Consider the following 21,141-nt stretch of genomic DNA (forward strand, 5'->3'; position numbering starts at 1 on the left):
GAGATGGAGCACCATCCTGCTGCAGAATTTGACCCTTTTATGATTGGGAATGTAAGAGGTAGCTAATACTTCTTGATATTTTACGCTATTGATATTGCCTTCCACCTTGTAAATGTTTCGCACACCCCCATACTGAATGTAATCCCAGACCATGATCTTTCCACCACAAAACTTAACTGTTTTCTGGATCCATACGGGCTCCAAAAGGTCTCCTGCAGTATTTGTGGTGGCTGTGGTGTAATTCAACTGAACATTCATCAGAGAAATCCACCTTCTGCCACTTTTCCATCATCCATCTGTTTATCAGGCTGTGGGATTTGGCAAATGCCACATGGTGTTTTAATTGCCTTTTGTTTAGTGCTGGCTTCTAGGCACTGATTCGACTATGGAGGTCATTTCGAGACAGAATCCTACAAACTGTTCTAGTTGACACAGGGATTTGAGATGATCAGGCCTTTTGGAGCTCTGCTGCAGTGGAAGAGGGGATGGCTTTGGATTTTCTAACCAACAAACATTCCTCCTAAGCAGTTGTCTTGCAGGGTCTGCCAGACCTGGGCTTGTCAAAAACAACTCCAGTCTCTTCAAATCTTTTTTTAATTCTTTGTACTTGACGCTGAGAAAGGTGCCAGCCACCTCTGCAGTGGATCTGGTCTTCAGCCGCTTGATAATCAAGGCTTTGGTGGCAGGTTGGATTTTTGGCATGTTGTCAGAGATCAAGTTGCAGTTCAACTGAAGGTCTGTGGGTCTGGGTTTCTTTTTATACACACCCACTAATTAACCAATCATTTAGTGAGCACAGGTGAGGATGTAAACTAGGATTGGATGCATTATATTACAAGGCAACAAAACTTTTTTCTTGCCAAAATCTGACCTTTCTGTGTTCATTAAATGATCAATATTTCAGCTTTGCAGCAACTTTATTTTCATAACCTAAACCAAATTTGGGAGGGTTTCAGCTTTCAAAAGAGTAATTTATAAAACCAATGGATGAATTTAAAGTCAGGTTATAAGCTTTGATTTACATAACATGGATAAGCAACAGAACACTTTTGTCAGGGACTGTACAATGATAGACTGTACAATGATACCATATATATATATATATATATAATATATATAAAAAAACACTATAAACACTATATATATATATATATATATATATATATTTTTTTTTTTCCTATCCCAATATGTAGTAGGTGTAGCAATACTAATAATAATAATGCCAGAAGGGCCGGTCCCTGTATTGTGCCACTCAATCTGCAGTCACCACCACTCTCCTCAGCAGTGTCCAAGCTGTACAGCATGACTTTGCCTTGCGCACACTTACACAGCTGAAAGCAGCAGGACCAGACGGCAGTGCACTATGCTGTTCTGTGCTATCCCTGCTGTGCAATTGTGTGCGCAAGGCAAACTATGCCTGCCCGATGTACACACTGCTGAGGAGAGTGGTGGTTGCGGTGACTGCAGCAGCTCCCTCCTTCCTACTCAAATGTATTCGCGTCTGTCAGACGTAAATACATTTGATCAGTGATAGCGCCGGGACTGCGGCTCCGACGTACAGCTGTGTGATGACATCAGCACTAGAGTTGAGCGCGGTTCGCGGTTCGAGGTTCTCCAGTTCGCGGCTCGAGTGATTTTGGGGCTGTTCTAGATCGAACTAGAACTCGAGCTTTTTGCTAAAGCTCGATAGTTCTAGATACATTCGAGAACGGTTCTAGCAGCAAAAAAAACAGCTAATTCCTAGCTGGCTTTCCGCTGTAATAGTGTAAGTCACTCTGTGACTCACACTATTATGACATTTCAGTGTATAGTGTGCGGGAACAGCGCATTCAGATCACTGCTGTTTGGATAATGGCGATCGCCATTTTTTTTTTTTTTCCTTGTCTTCCTTCCCTAAGCGCGCGCGTGTAGTGGGGCGGGCCAGCATGTCAGCCAATCCCAGACACACTTTTAGCCAGAGAAGCAACGGCATGTGTGATAGGATGTCCATGTCACATGTCCCTGCATTATAAAACCGGACATTTTCCTCCAGCACGCCATTATCTGCCTTCTGCGTCCTTGGTGTCAGACATCACTGGCGCAGCTCCTATCGCCGATACTGCTGTATACGCTCCATACACAGCGCTTTACAGCTTAGGGATAGCACTTTCTATCAGTCCTTTTAAGGGCTCATACCGGCAGGGTCAGAGCCATAGGTGACAGAGTTTAAAACAGAGTTTAACAGCTACACAAGATGACAGCGTCTGTGTAGCTAAGGTCAGGGATTTCCTCGCTGCATTTCCCCATTAGGAGGGATAGAAAGGCAGGCTTCCTTTCCTCTACCCAGAGACCCACAACCCTGCCACTGTACCCTCCTGCCCTTTGCACAGTAAAACTCATTGTTACTAAGCCATTATACTAGCAAACACTGAGTGAACTTAGTGGCATCCTAAACGTGGCTATTGGACTTCTGTATAGTCCCACTAGTGCAAAGATATTTGCAGCACGTCTGCCTGCATTGCACACTCCAACTCATTGTTACCAAGCCATTATACTAGCAAACACTGAGTGAACTTAGTGGCATCCTAAACGTGGCTATTGGACTTTTGTATAGTCCCACTAGTGCAAAGATATTTGCAGCACGTCTGCCTGCATTGCACACTCCAACTCATTGTTACTAAGCCATTATACTAGCAAACACTGAGTGAACTTAGTGGCATCCTAAACGTGGCTGTTGGACTGCTGTATTGCCCCAGTAGTGCAAAGATATTTGCAGCACGTCTGCCTACATTGCACACTCAAGCTCATTGTTACTTACTAAGACATTATAATACCAAAAATTGAGTAAACTTAGTGGCATACAAGAAGTGGCTGTTGTACTCCATTTGTGCCCCACAGGTGCCAAGCTATTTCTAGCACCTGTGCAGGACACCCTCCTGCTCTGTTTTTAATAAGTTATAATGATAGCAAAAAATACTGCCATTTCGTGGCATCATAGAACTGGATGTTGTATTTCATTCTTGTCCCACTGGTGCCAAGCTATTTCTAGCACCTCTGCAGGACACCCTCATGCACATTTTGCTACGCTAATGTTATAGCAAACTCAGGGAATTCATTGCTGCATTTGATAATTCGGAGGGATAGAAAGTGAGGCTTCCTTTAGCTTTTCCTTCTGTTCATAGACAGCATCTCCAAGTCCACACCCGAAGAGCAATTTCTCCTCCACGTTTAAGTGTGGAGAGGCAGCTAGTGTGCATGCGTGTGCCGATTTACCCCAGCTGCAGCCTAACTACAGTGTTTCGCCTAGTGATATGCTCAGCCTGACTGTGCCATTCCTGACGCTAAGTCTTCATTTCGGGATACAGCGCATGCTCCCACACTTAGTGTGAAAAGCCTCTTTGCACAGGTACTTGCATTCCGTGCCGGGTCTAAGTCCTGTTTTGTGCCGAGACACCATGCTAAAGCTGATAGTCTTTTTTCAGAGACTCTATTTCATGCAACTGACCATGCTCAGGCACTTACTGCATCAGAGACTAGGTCCGGTAATGAACTCTTTGGCCCTGCCCCTGATGTGGGGGGGCCCATATAGACCACAGGGCATCAGGTGTCCTGACGATGTGGCCAGGCCACTCCCAAATGGCTTCCAGAGGCCCGCCCCTATGACTTGTCACCTCATTATTGATGGCCAGACGATGACTGGTGAGGTGTTTGTGTCGTGGCAGCCATGAGGTCATTATTGAAGTTGCGGTTCCAAACAGAAAGCTAGTTATGCCACTCATGACGTGTCACTCTGCTTTTGTCTCCAGGAGATGCATTGTGGTCCACCCTGGTTTGGGGCGGACCCAGGTTATAAAATGGGCTGGAGCCAACAAGGAGGTGCGCAGTCTTCTATTATGCTCCGAAAGAGCACACCTCCATGTGTTGAACCCATTGCGGCTTTAGGCCAGAGGTAGGCAGGGATAGGGCGTCGATGCAGGCCGCCACCACAGTTGGTAACGCAGAACGGTTAAGACCAGCTCCTGTCCTACAAGTCCTGCTTGTGCAGCCCAGTGGCATTAACAGGCCTGCTGCTGCTGATGCACCTGCTGTCCACAGGTGTGGCCCCAATGCACACGGTCAGCGTACTAAATGGCCCCTGTGATGTTAACATGGAGTTCCTGGGCTGGGTGGGCGTGTGGACCCTGTGACGCTAACAGGGCTCCCAGTCTCAAGATCCGAGTGGCGTCTAACTCGGTTCAGGCTACTATTAGTTTCATAGCCACACAGCTCTGTATCCTCCACCGAACCTTCCAGTTGCCAACCTCTCCTTTTCCATCTGGGAGCACGGTGGACATTGACTGCTGATGGGGATATATACCTTTCTCCTTCTTTTCTTATTAATTTTCGTTATAGCGGTAACATAGTATATACCACCTTATCCAAATCTGCCAGTCCCACCGTAACAGATGGTGTTTCTTCATCAAATGTTACTTTTGCTTACCCAACAAACCCACGGACAAAAACTTTTTTCCCCTTTCCAACACACCTGTTCCCCTTTCCACCAGCATTTGTCCTTTTTCAACTCATTTGGTATATGACCAAAAGTGCAACTCTGCAGGGACACCGTACTCAATGCCATCTCAGCACAGCAGCCAGCCCTCGGTCCCTCAGATGTGGACAAGTAAAAGCCCATTTCCTCCTATCCATGACAAAGCGTTGAGATTCACTCTGTGCAGCACTGGTGTTTACTGGAAAAGCAGATCTAAGAATCCGTACCACCTTCTGCAGATACTCCTGTATATGTGCGTCCCTTTCTATGGCAGGAATTATTTCGCCAAATTTTGTCTTGTACCGGGGATCTAACAGTGTGGCAACCCAGTAGTTAGCATTACTTCGAATTCGTACAATCCGAGGGTCATGTTGTAGGTAGTGCAGCAAGAAGGCGCTCATGTGTCTTGTGCATCCAGGAGGACCAAGTCCTTGGTGTGTTGGTGGCAGAGAGGTGAGAATCGTGCCTCCTTCCTCTGCCCTCTCCCCCCAACCTCGCACAACCGAAATGTGAGCAAGCTCTCACTCATCTGCTGAGTCTTCCATGCCCATCGCCAGTTCGTCCTCCATTTCTTCATGGGCTCCTGCACCTTCCTCAACAATTTTTGCTGATACTATGCGCCCTTGTTAATCCCTCTCCCCCACCGTCCCTTGACTTCCGCCTAGGTGCCGCTCACCGTCTGGACCTTGTAGATCTTATTATCCCTTCTGCATATGACTCCTCCTGTACTTCCTCCCCTTCCTCTTGTCCCAACACCTGACTCCGAATAATGCTTACAGTGTGCTTCATCTTGTAGATGACCAGAATTGTCACGCTGAGAATGGCATCGCCAGTGCTAAAGATCTTCGTCGATATTTGTAAACTGTGTAGAAGGGTGCATAGGTCCTTGATCTGACACCACTTCAGCAGCGTGATCTGCACCACCTCTGGATCAAGTTAGCCCAGGGTATACGTCATACCATATTTCAGCAGGGCTCTGCGGTGCTGCCACAGACGCTGAAACATGTGCAGATTCAAAATCCTGCGTGTCGGAACATCGCATTTCAGGCGTTTAACCGCCAGACCCTAAGACTTCAGGAGCGATGAAAGTTGTTGAGCTGCTGGGTGCGAAGGATGAAAGTGAGCACATAGCAGCGTGCCCGCTGCACAAGGCCATGTAGGCCGGGATGGTGTTTTAAAATTTGCTGGAGAATCAGATTCAACACGTGAGCCATACAAGGCACGTGTGTCACATTGCCCTGACGAAGGGCCGCAGACAGGTTTGCATCATTGCTGCACACGGCTGTTAAGTCACCAACGTAGTCCACTCAATCAATTTGTACTCCGGTCGCCAGGTGACAACGTGTTCCTTTCGTGCATAGTGCTGATGATGGGAAAGGAGTCGATGCCTGCGGCGCAGGTGGACGCAGGTTATGGTCACCCACTGGGTTGCGTTACCTTGACAGATACAGAACCACAGGCTGAATGTAGGTGGTGGGTATCTCACAGATGAAGTACCATCATTCAGCTACAACCAATGGGAAGACACCACACCCTTTTTTAGGCCCCTCCTGTCTGCAGACCACTGCCAGACAAAGCTATGAACCTCTTGTTACTGTTACCCCCAGTTCAGTTTTATGAGTTTGTGTGCTTGTTACCTGACTACTTTTCCTGCTTGCTGTTTATGTACCTCGTTGGCCAATCCGCATTTCACCTCTGCTTGTTTTCTGATTAAGTCCTGGCCATCCCATTCTGTTCCTCTTCCTCAATTAATGTTTTTGACCCTGCATGACTACTATTCTCTGGAACTGCAGCCTTCCACAGGTATTGATCAACTTGGGCCCTGTGTAATTCCAAATCACTGTATAGGGGTTAAAGGGTTTCAGGGTTCTGGGTGTCCAGCTTGGTGAGTGGCTTGCCTCTAGCCTATCCTTTACAGCCCATCTGAGTGTGTCGATCCAGGCAGGCGTTATACCGTGCCCTCTGCAGAAGGCTATGTAGGCCGTGATAGTGTTTTAAAAATTGCTGGACAACCAGGTTCAACACGTGAGCCATACAAGGCACGTGTGTCACATTTCCCTGAAGAAGGGTCGCAGACTGGTTTGCATCATTGTCGCACCCGACCTTCCCTGACTGCTGGTTGAGTGTAGACAACCATTGATGAAACTCGGTCTCACTCTCCAGAGCTAACCGTCCACAATTGCTCAGCGGTGTCTCACATTTCCCCTACATTTCAAAGTAAACATTTGACCGCCTGATGGCCTTGAGCTCTGCTGCCAGCATAGTAAGGAGGTGTGTGGGATTCCTTGGGCGCAGTTACAAGGAAGGGTGGCCTGACCACACAGGGTTTGGGCCGAGGTGGAGGACCCACACGAGGTTAAGGAGGCAGAAGCAGTGGAGGAACTTGTACATACAGAGGAAGGATTGACACACAAGTCGTGGGGACGGCAAGACTTGTACAGCAAACTCTTCTCCATCTCTCACCATAGTTACCCAGTCAGCAACATTTTACAAACCAGAGAAAAATAGGAGTCAACTAGTGAGGCCAAAGCATGGCCAAATAATCACAAGGAGTAGAAAGCCTCTTATAATAACCACAAAAAATCTTTATTAATGGAAATTTACAACCATAAGAGGAAAAAGTCAAATTACGTACTGACAATACAATAAAGATCAGGTAATGCCGGAAAAAATCCGATACCAAAACACACCAAGCAGTCAGGGAATGGGATAGTGGAGCAATATTAATTATCTCATAAGGCCTGAATAGATAAATAGCAGGGGAGAGTAATGATAATAAGCCTGACAAAAACCCACACATATGCTGTGAATAGGGGTGGCGACAGGATGGTAATATATATATAAAGATATAAGGGGTTGCACCAAAAAAGACATCAAATAGTTAATGCTTTGATTGCTTATATGAAGCAGTCAAAAAGGCACATCCACTCAATTGTCAGCAATCCGAAACACACCATGGAGGGTAAGTCAGGAACCCATATCAGAAAAGACCTCAGATGACATAATATGGGTGATGCTATAAATAATGCACCACAGTCTCCAGCCCAAATACGGGCAATATAAGGGGAACAATGAGAAGGACACGAAACGTGCGCGTCGGAGCACGCCACGCCGAGCAGTCGGGTTTTATGGGTAAGTGATTTGGGCTTCTCATTGTTCCCCTTATATTGCCCGTATTTGGGCTGGAGACTGTGGTGCATTATTTATAGCATCACCCATATTATGTCATCTGAGGTCTTTTCTGATATGGGTTCCTGACTTACCCTCCATGGTGTGTTTCGGATTGCTGACAATTGAGTGGATGTGCCTTTTTGACTGCTTCATATAAGCAATCAAAGCATTAACTATTTGATGTCTTTTTTGGTGCAACCCCTTATATCTTTATATATATATTACCATCCTGTCGCCACCCCTATTCACAGCATATGTGTGGGTTTTTGTCAGGCTTATTATCATTACTCTCCCCTGCTATTTATCTATTCAGGCCTTATGAGATAATTAATATTGCTCCACTATCCCATTCCCTGACTGCTTGGTGTGTTTTGGTATCGGATTTTTTCCGGCATTACCTGATCTTTATTGTATTGTCAGTACGTAATTTGACTTTTTCCTCTTATGGTTGTAAATTTCCATTAATAAAGATTTTTTGTGGTTATTATAAGAGGCTTTCTACTCCTTGTGATTATTTGGCCATGCTTTGGCCTCACTAGTTGACTCCTATTTTTCTCTGGTTTGTAAATTGTGCATCATGGAGTCTAGTGATCTTGGATAAATTAATCATGATAGGTTCCAGTGTCCCATCTTGTATTTTATCCAGTCAGCAACATGTAACTCTCCTGTCCATGCTTACTGGTCCAAGTATCTGTGGTGAAATGCACCCTGCACACACAGAGTTTCTAAAGGAATCGGTGAGGTTGTGTGCGACCTGCTGTGGTAGCGCAGGCACGCCTTTCTTGGAGAAGGAGTGACGACTGGCCATCGGCTCTTGGGGCACTGCAATGGGCATAAGGTCTCGAAAATCCTCGGTCTCAAAAGGGTGTAAAGGCAGCCTTTCTGTTGCCAACAAGTTGCAGATGATGAAACTCAACCTCTTAGGCATGTCATGTCCTTCAAAAATCATGTAAAACACAGCGAGGGGACTCCAACCACAGTCTCCCTCGTTGCCACTAATTGGGCCACACACACCCCACTTGACTGGCATCAGTTGACCCCCCTTTTGAAAAAGAAAAAGATGCTTTGCATGAAGCACTCTCAAAAATACGCGTGCCTTTCCCGTCCCCTGGATGACCCAGGGTAAGAAAAGTCCTCTGAGAGCCATGACTTGTTCATCTTGGTTCTTTTTTCAAAAGCGAGGGGACTCCAACCACAGTCTCCCTCGTTTCCACTAATTGGGCCACACACACCCCACTTGACTGGCAACACTTGATCCCCCTTTTCAAAATGAAACAGATGCTTTGCATGAAGCACTCTCAAAAATACGCGTGCCTTTCCCGTCCCCTGGATGACCCAGGGTAAGAAAAGTCCTCTGAGAGCCATGACTTGTTCATCTTGGTTCTTTTTTCAAAAGCGAGGGGACTCCAACCACAGTCTCCCTCGTTTCCACTAATTTGGAAACACGCACCCCACTTGATTGGCATCAGTTGACCCCCCTTTTGAAAAAGAAAAAGATGCTTTGCATGAAGCACTCTCAAAAATACGCGTGTCTTTCCCATCCCCTGGCTGACGCAGGGGAAGAAAAGTCCTCTGAGAGCCATGACTTGTTCATCTTGGTTCTTTTTTCAAAAGCGAGGGGACTCCAACCACAGTCTCCCTCGTTTCCACTAATTGGGCCATACACACCCCACTTGACTGGCATCACTTGATCCCCCTTTTCAAAATGAAACAGATGCTTTGCATGAAGCACTCTCAAAAATACGCGTGCCTTTCCCATCCCCTGGATGACCCAGGGTAAGAAAAGTCCTCTGAGAGCCATGACTTGTTCATCTTGGTTCTTTTTTCAAAAGCGAGGGGACTCCAACCACAGTCTCCCTCGTTGCCACTAATTTGGCCACACGCACCCCACTTGATTGGCATCAGTTGACCCCCCTTTTGAAAAAGAAAAAGATGCTTTGCATGAAGCACTCTCAAAAATACGCGTGTCTTTCCTGTCCTCTGGCTTACGCAGGGGAAGAAAAGTCCTCTGAGAGCCATGACTTGTTCATCTTGGTTCTTTTTTCAAAAGCGAGGGGACTCCAACCACAGTCTCTCTCGTTTCCACTAATTGGGCCACACACACCCCACTTGACTGGCATCACTTGATCCCCCTTTTCAAAATGAAACAGATGCTTTGCATGAAGCACTCTCAAAAATATGCATGCCTTTCCCGTCCCCTGGCTGACCCAGGGGAAGAAAAGTCCTCTGAGAGCCATGTCCACATTGTCAGTGGACAGACACGTGTGCATATCTGCCAGCAGACCACCAGCAGCACTGAAGACAGGTTCCGAGAGAACGCTGGCTGCAGGACACGACAAGATCCCCAAGGTGTACGTGGCAAGCTGAGGCAATTTATCCAGATTGGAAGCCTAAAATGAGCAGGGCTCAAGTTGCACAGTAATGGCATCGATGTTTCCTTGCATATACTCATATATGTGTCTCCTCCTCTGTTTCCTTGTCCAGCTCTTTTGTTTTCGCATGAGTATATGTCCTTGTCACTTTCCCATGTGTTTGTGTTGTGTTGTGAGTTGTTTATCACCTTTTGGACACCTTTGAGGGTGTTTTCTAGGTGTTTTTATGTGTTTGTGATTGCCTGCCATTGTTTCCTATGCGGTTCGAGTTCGGTTCGTCGAACGTTCGACGAACCGAACTCGAACGGGACCTCCGTTCGGCGAACCGACCTCGAGCTGAACCGCGACCGGTTCGCTCATCTCTAATCAGCACCTTGCTGTCATCATCACCCTGCTGCTGTTGCTGCAGAGACACGTCGGGCAGCACGCTCCATGGAGGAGCTGAAGATGAAAGGTTTAATACTGTGGATGAGTGAGGAGGGGATTAGGGCACATAATGGGGGAACATTTGTGAAAGGAACACAGCTTTGCTAGAGGCAGTGGGGGGAATACTTTATCCAGAGGTGCCGTGTGTGTGTGTGTGTGTGTGTGTGTGTGTGAGGGAGGATATTTTACAAAAGGGCATTGTGTATGTGTGCGGGGACAATATTTTGGAGAGGGGCAGTATGTGGGGAGTATATTATATAGAGAGGCAGTGTAGGGATAATATTATGGAGAGTGGCAGTGTGGGGGGATATTTTGTAGAGGGGCAATATTGGGGTTTATTATGAAGAGGGGCAGTGTTTGAGATTTTGCATAAGAGCAGTGTGTATATGGGTGGACAAAATTTGTGAAGGAAACACAGCAATTATTTATTCAGGGGCTCAGCATGGGAAATATTCCTATTAATGGGTCAGAATAATTATACTTTTATATTTAAAGGCACTGTGTCGGGAAGTGCTGCTGAAGAACAAAGAGACGAGCTGTGAGCATGAAATCTCATGAGGGCATCTGTAATATGTGGAGACATAAGGGACAGGATTGATTCCGATCAAAGAAGATGTCATCTTTAAGGTACCTCAATGTAAATGTTTATTTGTGATACTGCCTGCGTCTTATCAGCACTGTGGTTCCTATATGGTCCACGGTCTGATAATTATTGATAACAACAACTCCCAGCATCTCCTTAACATTGTTAAGGACAAGCTTGGAGTTGTTGGTTCATGCAATATAATTGTACATGGAGCTAAGCATGGTGATTTACTAATGTACTGATGGTGGTTTTTACGCTGCATTCATGTGCTGGCTGTGCTTCTGACATTGCATTCATGTAGTGATGGTGGTTCTGGCACTGTATTCATTTGCTGATGGTGGTTCTGGTGTGGCATTCATGTGCTGATGGTGGCTCTGGTTCTGCATTCATGTGCTGATGATGGTTTTGGTGTGACATTCATTTACTGATGTTGGTTCTGGTGTGACATTCATGTACTGACGGGGGTCCTGGCACTGCATTAATGTGCTGATGGGGGTTTTGACGCTGTATTCATATGCTGATGGTGGCTCTGGTGCTGCATTCATGTGCTGATGATGGTTCTGGTGTGGCATTCATGTACTGATGGGGGTTCTGGCACTTCATTCATGTGTTCACGGTGGTTCTGAACTTGTACACATTTAACAATCCAAAACAAGTTTCATACAAAAATACAAACTGCTGTTGCTTCTGGTGTCTATAATTGTCTGCATCTCTAATATCACTTCAACAGTGCTGTAGCCAATCAGTTAGCTGCTGAGCTCCTTGATTGATTGCAGCGCTGTCATTGTGATGTGACACCAGCGCTGGAGACAATAGCAGACCTGGGAAGAGTGAATAAAACAAACAAAAAATGCAGGTAATGGGTTTCCAAAATCAGAAAACCTAAGGGTATGTGCACACAAGGTATTTTAAACGCAAGCAAAACTGCCATGTCTTTCAAGCAGAAGATGTTGAAAACCATGGCATTTTTTTCCTGACCCATCTTCTGTGTAGTTTTACAGTTGTTTCCTAGTATCTATGGCTTTGACCATCTTTGTTTTTCTATTTTTAGTATTTACCCATTGTTTTTGTCACATATTTTATTGTGCTTTTAAGAAAAAGCAATGGGAAAACGCATCTTCCGAGTCTTCCCATTGATCTGTATTGTAAAGCACTGAGCGTTTTCCAATTGGAAAACACCAGAAGAATGGAGCAGTCACTTCTTTTAATCACTTGGTGGTTTAAGAAACCTGAAGTGGTTAAAAATGCTCAAAAGCCCCAACCTGTGCACAGCAAGTAGATACAGATGTTCATTCATTGTATTTTTCATAGTGGTTTCCATGGTGGGATCTGCCCCCAAAAATGTTTATGCACATTCCCTAAGTGGTATGCCCCCAAAATTATCACCAGTGAAAACGACAGCTTCCCTGATCACCTATCTGTAGAATAGGTCATCAATATTAGTTCAGGGGGATGTGATTTTGTATCCCTGCCCATCAGCTATGTGACCACAGCATTATATGGAGTGCAGCATCCTCTTCATTATCTGTGTGGCGCCCTGGCCTAGCCAGTTCGTCACAGATAACACACAAACACCCCCACCCCCATTAGACAGGGACACCAGCCAAACAAAAACCCTTGTTGCCTCCCTCCAGTGTCTGATGTCCACACCAGGTGGGGCGGTGCCAAGCAGTTGGCCCCCCCCACCGAGGAGTTCACAGGCCTGGAGGCGGGAAAAGTGTCAGTTAGAAGTGAGGAGTGGAGAGATAGAGTTTGGAGTTTGAAGTGAGAGAAGTGAGCACTTGGGTGTCTGGGTTTGTGGCCCAGGCACTGAAAGCAAGGTTGGCAGATGGTGGTGGCCGTCTGCAGGAGTGGTGGAGCAACGCGGAACCGTAGGACCGGGGTCGGGCGACGGCCCGCCGGTACCGACCAGGGAGCGAAGTGAAGCCAGCACATACAGGCAGAGCCATCGGACCCCGGCCAGGCTTGGAGCCGCCGTCAATAGTCAGATCCGAATGTGACTGGAACCCCAGGGGTTTCATAACAGCAAAAGTCCCGATTGAAGGCAACCGCCCACACCGTGAGGGTATACAGCTACCGCCTAAGGCTAGAGACCCAAGGGCCAGCGCCTGCGGGCAAACGGGCTCCTCCGGTACCCATACACCGGGGAGCGGACTACCGTTGGGAATCCATAGTAGTCAGAAGGAGAACATCAAGGTGCAGGGAAAGACAGCCGCCATCACCTGTCCGGGGAGAGACACTGCAGCTGGCTGCGGGACCCGTCCATCCAGCTGTTTGGTTTACCGAGGACTTTGTACCTTTCTTGCTGAGTGAGTACACCCGTGCCATCCGGCACCGCGCCGCGCTGTCCCCGCAAACCTGCACCACACAAACCCTGCCTCCCCGTCACATCATCTTCGGGCCCCGTGACCACCAACCCCTACCCATGGATGGGGGAAACAACATCCCAGCTGCTCCCTACCATCGCTCCCGGGATCCCCGTCACCAGCAGCGGTGGTGCCCATCTTCACCACGACCCGTGGGTGGCGTCACGGACTAAATCCCCCAAACCAACCACCCCTTTCACTCACGGGCGAGGAGCGCCGCTCGAGTCCCCGGATCCGGCCCACCGCTCGAGCCACCGAGCAGCCATCGCAGCAGCGCCGGACCCGAGCGTTAGTGAGCGCAGTGCAGTGGCGTCCTCCCCGCCTGCGACAACTTGGCGTCACGAACAGGATTGAACCCCTCTACTTACCAGTAGAAGTGCGCCTTGTGATCTCCGCCGGCGGCGTCCGGCCGAAAATTTTGAAGCGCTGCCATCTTGGCGCAAAAATCTCCCGCTCGAGCATCTTCTCCGAGCAGGGAAGGTGCGAAAGCGAAGCCCCGCCCCCAACAAACGGAAGTGCTGAAGAGTACCAAGGGGGCGCGAGAGTGTGTCTTCCTGATGTAGCCGAGGCTATAAAAGCAGGGACGCCAGGACTCTGCAAGCATTTGGTTCCTGGAACACGGCCACGCATGATGTCCCGTCTGTCCGGCACCGCGGAAACCCCCGAGCCCACGCCAGGAACAGCGGCGTGGGTGGAAGCCCGAACCGCGCAGATGTGCTGCCGCCTTCAAGCCCAGGTCCGGTTCCTGATGGAGCGTTGGGTGGCTGAGATGGAGGAGGTGGCGGCGGCCGTGCGGAGACGCGAGGTGGAGACAGAGTTGGAGGAGCGGCTAAGCGACCCATGCCCCTATGTCCGAGAAGGACCGGCCGCTGCAGCTGAGGGGCCCGGCCTGCGCCCGCTCACCCTCCTGCTTCCCCCGCCATCTGTACCGGCTGCTGTCGCCCCTCCGCTCGGTCCGCTACCCCCAACACCGGTAGCGGAATCCCACCTGTCCGCCCTAGAGGACCGGCCTGGGGGCATTGTTCGGGAACGGCCTGTGTCCCTCTCGCTACCGTGGAAGGCCCCGCGGGAAGTAGCCATCCATGACAAGGAGCCATCGGCCCTGGAAGTGGCCGCACCAGAAGCCGTCCCGGCTCCGGCAGTCCGCCCGGCCGTGGAAGAACCATCTGCTGCTGACCTGAAGGCTCAACCGGTGAGGTCAGCTAACCCTGAGTCCCCCGCCTCGGCTGAGGCTGCGCCGGGCCGCAACTGCAAAGCCACAGTCCAGGCCATGTCACCGCAGGACCCCCACGAAAGAGAACCGGTAGTGGCCGGTGTGGGTGCAGTCCAGCGGGGTCCGACCCAGGCGCAGGGGTCTGCCAACGCCCCATACTGGGACAGGGAACCAAACCCGTTGGGCCGGGAGATTGCCGCCAGAGAGCAGCAGAGGGCCGAAGTGATGGCGAGGGTGATCAGAGAGAAGGATGCACTCCGTCATGCCACCTTTCGGGTGCGGGGCCCAGTGTACGAGGGTCAAGTCCGGCAGTTCGACCAACGGAGGGGGTTTAGCTTCATCTATGAGCCGGGCCTGGAGGCCGAAGTATTCGTGGCCCGCCGCGATGTCAATTTGCACCTCCCCATGGGCCATCCAGGTCGTGATCTATTGCCGGGTGACCTAGTGACTTATACCCACCACTGCGGAGAGAGAGGCTGGTTCGCCTTGGATGTAAAACAGAGGAAGAGCCGCAGTGAGCAGATGCGGCCCCAGCCCCCTACTCCACCAAGCCGTCCGGATGAGGAGCAGGAAGAGGTCCTGGAGGAGTATGACCTTAAGTAGTGGCAGCGGTCCGCTGTTGCAAGCAGTTGTCCCCCGTTGGGACCCTCAGCAGTTTGATTGAATGACTTTAATGAACCGTGAACCTTCATCTGATTGTTCATGTGATTATTCCAGCCGTTGCCGGCAAGTTGTCCCCGGAGGGACCCTGTGTGCTTTTAACCCCCCTGCATGAGAGACTACTCATGAACATGGCTGAGAACTGGCAGGCCACCCACGAACTTGTGGGCATGTAAATACGTTTTATGGGATGGAAGCCGTTGCCGCCTCTGGAGAGGCAGATTGGAGGAAGGGCCTGCAGCAGAGTAGGCTGGGGCCCGGCCACCACCAGGACCGTTGGCCATCCTCCGGGGGTCAGGGGTCCCCCAAGGACGTGGGGTCCCCTGAAATGACAGCCGGGTGCGAGTAACTGTACCCGTTCCCACTCGGGCAGCCTGAACCTGGACTGGGGTCAAACGGTGCTGCCCACTTCTTAGGGACAGCATCAGGGCTAGGTTGCTTGGGTGGGAGAGCGGAAGACATCCGTCCGTCCGTCAGTTGTTATTAAAAATGTTTTGTTTATATGTGCAACGTTTAAGTGTCCTCACAAGAAATGGTTATATGTTCAAAATGTTTATATGTTAATTTATATTTTTTACAGCTTTTGAAAAAAAATAAAACCGGTGATGGACGGGCAGCCCGCAGACGGTCTGCATTTCACCAAGGGAAAGTGTCTGATGTCCACACCAGGTGGGGTGGAGCCAAGCGGTTGGCACCACCCACCGAGGAGTTCACAGGCCTGGAGGTGGGAAAAGTGTCAGTTAGAAGTGAGGAGTGGAGAGATAGAGTTTGGAGTTTGAAGTGAGAGGAGTGAGCACTTGGGTGTCTGGGTTTGTGGCCCAGGCACTGACAGCATGGTTGGCAGACGGTGGTGGCCATCTGCAGGAGTGGTGGAGCAACGCGGAACCGTAGGACCGGGGTCGGGCGACGGCCCGCCGGTACCGACCGGGGAGCGAAGTGAAGCCAGCACACACAGGCAGGGCCATCGGACCCCGACCAGGCTTGGAGCCGCCGTCAATAGTCAGATCCGAATGTGACTGGAACCCCAGGGGTTTCATAACAGCAAAAGTCCCAATTGAAGGCAACCACCCACACCGTGAGGGTATACAGCTACCGCCTAAGGCTAGAGACCCAAGGGCCAGTGCCTGCGGGCAAACGAGCTCCTCTGGCATCCATACACCGGGGAGCGGACTACCGTTGGGGATCCATCGTAGTCAAACAAGTACACAAAGGTACAGCCGCCATCACCTGTCCGGGGAGAGACACTGCAGCTGGCTGCAGGACCCGTCCATCCAGCCGTTTGGTTTACCGAGGACTTTGTGCATTTCTTATTGAGTGAGTATGTCGCGGGCGGAGGAGGGGACGCTGTGCTCTCCCACTGCTCAGGTCCGGCTGCTGCTGCTACTCGGTGGTGGCTCGAGCGGTAGGCCGGATCCCGGGGACTCGAGCGGCGCTCCTCGCCCGTGAGTGAAAAGGGTGGGATTTGGATGGTGGGGATTTGGTGATTGTCTGTGACGCCACTCATGGTTGTGGTGAAGTTGGTGACACCACCGCTGCTCTGGACGGGGATCCCGGGAGCGGTGACAGGGAGCAGCTTTGATGTTAGTTCTCCCCTCCGTGGGTAGGGGGTTGGTTGTCCCGGGGCCCGGTGATGGGGTAGGGATGGATGGCAGGCGGGTAACGGGGCCTGGTGAGGTGCAGGGTCGCGGGGGCAGCGCTGTTCCGCACGGCACGGTGGTACTCACTCAGCCAATGATGAGGACACAGTTCTCAGTAAAACACACGGCTGGATGGACGGGTCCCACAGACGGCTGCGGTGTTGTTTCTCCCGGCAGGTTGATGGTGACTGCCTTTCCCTGCACCTATGTACGGTAAATGGTTCCAATGGGTTCCCACCGGTAACCCGCTCCCCAGCTTGGATATGGACCGGAGGAGCCCCTTTTGCCCGCAGGCTCTGGCCCTGGGAACGGTAGCCTTGGCGGTGGCTGTGTTTCCCTCTCACGGTTGGACTGTTGCCTTCTGTCGGGACTTGGCTGCTGGGAAACCCAGGAGGTTCCCTTCGCTAACGGATTTGGCAAATTCACGGCGACTCCTAGCCTTGCTGGGGTCCGTAAGCCCCTGCCGGATGGTGCTGACTTCTCTTTGTGTACCGGTCCGGTACCGCCGGGCCACCGCCCGTCCACGGTCCTTACGGTAGACTCCGATAGGCCACTCCTGCAGACGGTCACCACCGTCTGCCAACCTTGCTGTACCGCCAGGGCCACACACCCGGACGCTGTCAGATAGTCGCTCTACTACTACTTTCCTCCTTCCACTTGTAATTCCAAAACTAATCTGTCTGCTTTTCCATCCTACAGGACTGTGAACTCCTCGGTGGGTGGGGCCAACCGCCTGGCCCACCCCCTGGTGTGGACATCAGCCCCTGGAGGAAGGCAACAAGGGTTTGTGTCTGACTTCGGTGTGCCTGACCGGGAGTGTGGGGTGTGGTGGTGTTGTTCTCTGTGGCCCCTGGCTTGTCCAGGGCGCCACATTCCCCCTTAGTAAAATGCAGACCGTCCGCGGGCTGCCCGTCCATCACCGGTTTTATTTTCACAACTGAAAGATAGAAAAACGGTAACACATTACAAGTAAAATAACATCTTCCCACATCGGGAGGTACTCTTACTTAAAACGTTGCGTAACGGTTACGGCTTCCTCCGCTCTCTCCCACCCAAGCAACCTGGCCCTGATGCTGCCCCTAAGCCGCCCTGACCCCAGTCCAGCACAAGTTGCCCGAGCGGGTTCTGTCCTTTTCAGGGGACCCACGTCCATGGGGAACCCCTGAAACCCCCAGAGGATCGCCACCGGTTCCGGTGGTGGCTGGGCCACTGCGGGCCCTTCCTCCAATCTGCCTCTCCGGAGGCGGTAACGGTGAAAGCCACAACAACATTATTTACATGCCACAAGTTTGTGGTTGCCCTGCCAGTTCTCGGACTTGTCCGTAGTAGTTTCTACGCATAATTTGAAAAGGGGGTCCCAACGGGGACCAGTTGCCGGCAACGACCGGTTCCAATCAAGCAGCAAATCAGGTGACTCTTCGGTAAATCATTCACTTATCATTCATTTTCAAACGGTACTTTTGTGGTCCCAACGGGGACAACTTGCAGCGGTACTCCGCTGCCATCACTCGGATTCTTCGGCGTCAGCCTCATCCTCCGCCACCAGTATATCAAACATGCAGTGACAGGCCTGCTGTGACAGGGGTACCCGGTATCCGTTCCCACCGTTGCGTGCGGTGTAATAAACTACCGGTTCTCCCACGTAACGGAGACGCTCACTTGCCTCCTCACTTTCAGGGGTGGGCTCAGCACCGGAGCTGGAGTCACCGGAGTCACTATCACTTGTCTCTGCGTCAGGGCGGGTTGCCGCCAGCTGCCGCAGCCTCCTGGCTTCCAGTATCCAGCACCTCAGATTCTTCTGCGGTAGTGTGGGGCAGTAGGTCAGGTGGGTTCACGCTGAGGCGCCCCATAAGTGATGGTAAGGGTGACGCGTGAGTCGAGACTGGGCCGGGCCCCTCAGCCGCAGTGGCCGGTCCTGGTAGGACATAGGGACGTGGGTCACCTGTCGGCTCCGTCACATCTGTTCCCATCCCGTACATCGGGGCAGTCGCAATCAGCATCTCCACCTCATTGGTCCACTGCTCCATCATAAGGCATATCTGGTTCTGCTGGCGCTGGTTAAACTCAATTATTCTGGCCTTCATCCACTCCACGGTCCCGAGCTCGGGCACAGCGCCTGGTGCCATCCCGGCCGGGGCCTCCGATACATCTTCACTAAGGGGCTGCGATCCTGGCGGTTCCCACAGAGGCAATTCAGGCCGGCTCCACGTGTCTGCAGCCAGTCGGTCCGCCGAGGCGGATTGGCAGGGTATCGCTACCGGTTGAATAGGTAGCGGGCCTAGTGGCGGGGCGGCAGCAGCTAACACGGGTAGTGGGGGAGGAGGCAGGGCGAGCGGGGATGGATCGGGTCCCTCGGCCACGATGACCGACCCGCTAGGGGTACAGGGGCGTGGGTCACTCACCCTCCCTTCCAAATCCTCTTCCACCTCGCGTCTCCGCATAGCTGCCACCACGTCCGCCATGTCGGTCTCCCACTCCTCCAGGAGGAGCTGCATGTGGGCTTGCAGACGATTGTTCAGCGGGGCGGTCCGGTCTCTCAGCCACATCGCCGTGCCGGGTGCAGGAGCGTCACCGCTGGTAGTCGGATTGTGAATCTTGGCAATGAGGTCTTCCAGGAACCCAGTATTGCCGCAGAGTCCTGGCATCTCTGCTTTTATAGCCGCGGGCTACATGCAGCCAGACGCCATCAGTCCCCCTTAGTCTCTTTCCGGCTCCTCCTCTACAGGGGCGGGGTTTTGGCCTTTGCGCCTCCACTACTCGAGGAGATGCTCGAGCGGGAATTCTTCGCGCCCAAGATGGCGGCTTCAAAAATTTTTCTGCCGGACACCTCCGGCGGTCACACAAGGCGCACTTCCACCAGTTGGTAGAACGGTAGGATCCTGTTCGTGACGCCAAGTTGTCGCGGGCGGAGGAGGGGACGCTGCGCTCTCCCACTGCTCGGGTCCGGCTGCTGCTGCTGCTCGGTGGTGGCTCGAGTGGTGGGTGATCCCGGGGACTCGAGCGGCGCTCCTCGCCCGTGAGTGAAAAGGGTGGGATTTGGATGGTGGGGATTTGGCGATTGTCCATGACGCCACCCACGGTTGTGGTGAAGTTGGTGACACCACCGCTGCTCTGGACGGGGATCCCGGGAGCGGTGACAGGGAGCAGCTTTGATGTTAGTTCTCCCCTCCGTGGGTAGGGGGTTGGTTGTCCCGGGGCCCGGTGATGGGGTAGGGATGGATGGCAGGCAGGTTACGGGGCCTGGTGAGGTGCAGGGTCACGGGGGCAGCGCTGTGCCGCACGGCATGGTGGTACTCACTCAGCCAATGATGAGGACACAGTTCTCGGTCAAACACACGGCTGGATGGACGGGTCCCACAGACGGCTGCGGTGTTGTTTCTCCCGGCAGGTTGATGGTGACTGCTTTTCCCTGCACCTATGTACGGTAAATGGTTCCAATGGGTTCCCACCAATAACCCGCTCCCCAGCTTGGATATGGGCCGGAGGAGCCCCTTTTGCCCGCAGGCTCTGGCCCTGGGAACGGTAGCCTTGGCGGTGGCTGTTTCCCTCTCACGGTTGGGCTGTTGCCTTCTGTCGGGACTTGGCTGCTGGGAAACCCAGGAGGTTCCCTTTGCTAACGGATTTGGCAAATTCACGGCGACTCCTAGCCTTGCCGGGGTCCGTAAGCCCCTGTCGGATGGTGCTGACTTCTCTTTGTGTACCGGTCCGGTACCCGCCGGGCCACCGCCCGTCCACGGTACTTACGGTAGATTCCGATAGGCCACTCCTGCAGACGGTCACCACAGTCTGCCAACCTTGCTGTACTTCCCGGGCCACACACCCGGACGCTGTCAGATAGTTGCTCTACTACTACTTTCCTCCTTCCACTTGTACTTCCAAAACTAATCTGTCTGCTTTTCCTGCCTCCAGGACTGTGAACTCCTCGGTGGGCGGGGCCAACCGCCTGGCCCACCCCCTGGTGTGGACATCAGCCCCTGGAGGAAGGCAACAAGGGTTTGTGTCTGACTTCGGTGTGCCTGCCCGGGAGTGTGGGGTGTGGTGGTGTTGTTCTCTGTGGCCCCTGACTTGTCCAGGGCGCCACAAGTACACCCGTGCCATCCGGCACCGCGCCGCGCTGGCCCTGCAACCCTGCACCTCACCAACCCTGCCTCCCCGTCTCACCACCGGGCCCCGAGACCACCGACCCCTACCCACGGAGGGGGA

This window comes from Anomaloglossus baeobatrachus, chromosome 9, assembly GCF_048569485.1.
Source record: "Anomaloglossus baeobatrachus isolate aAnoBae1 chromosome 9, aAnoBae1.hap1, whole genome shotgun sequence".
Taxonomy (NCBI): Eukaryota; Metazoa; Chordata; class Amphibia; order Anura; family Aromobatidae; genus Anomaloglossus; species Anomaloglossus baeobatrachus.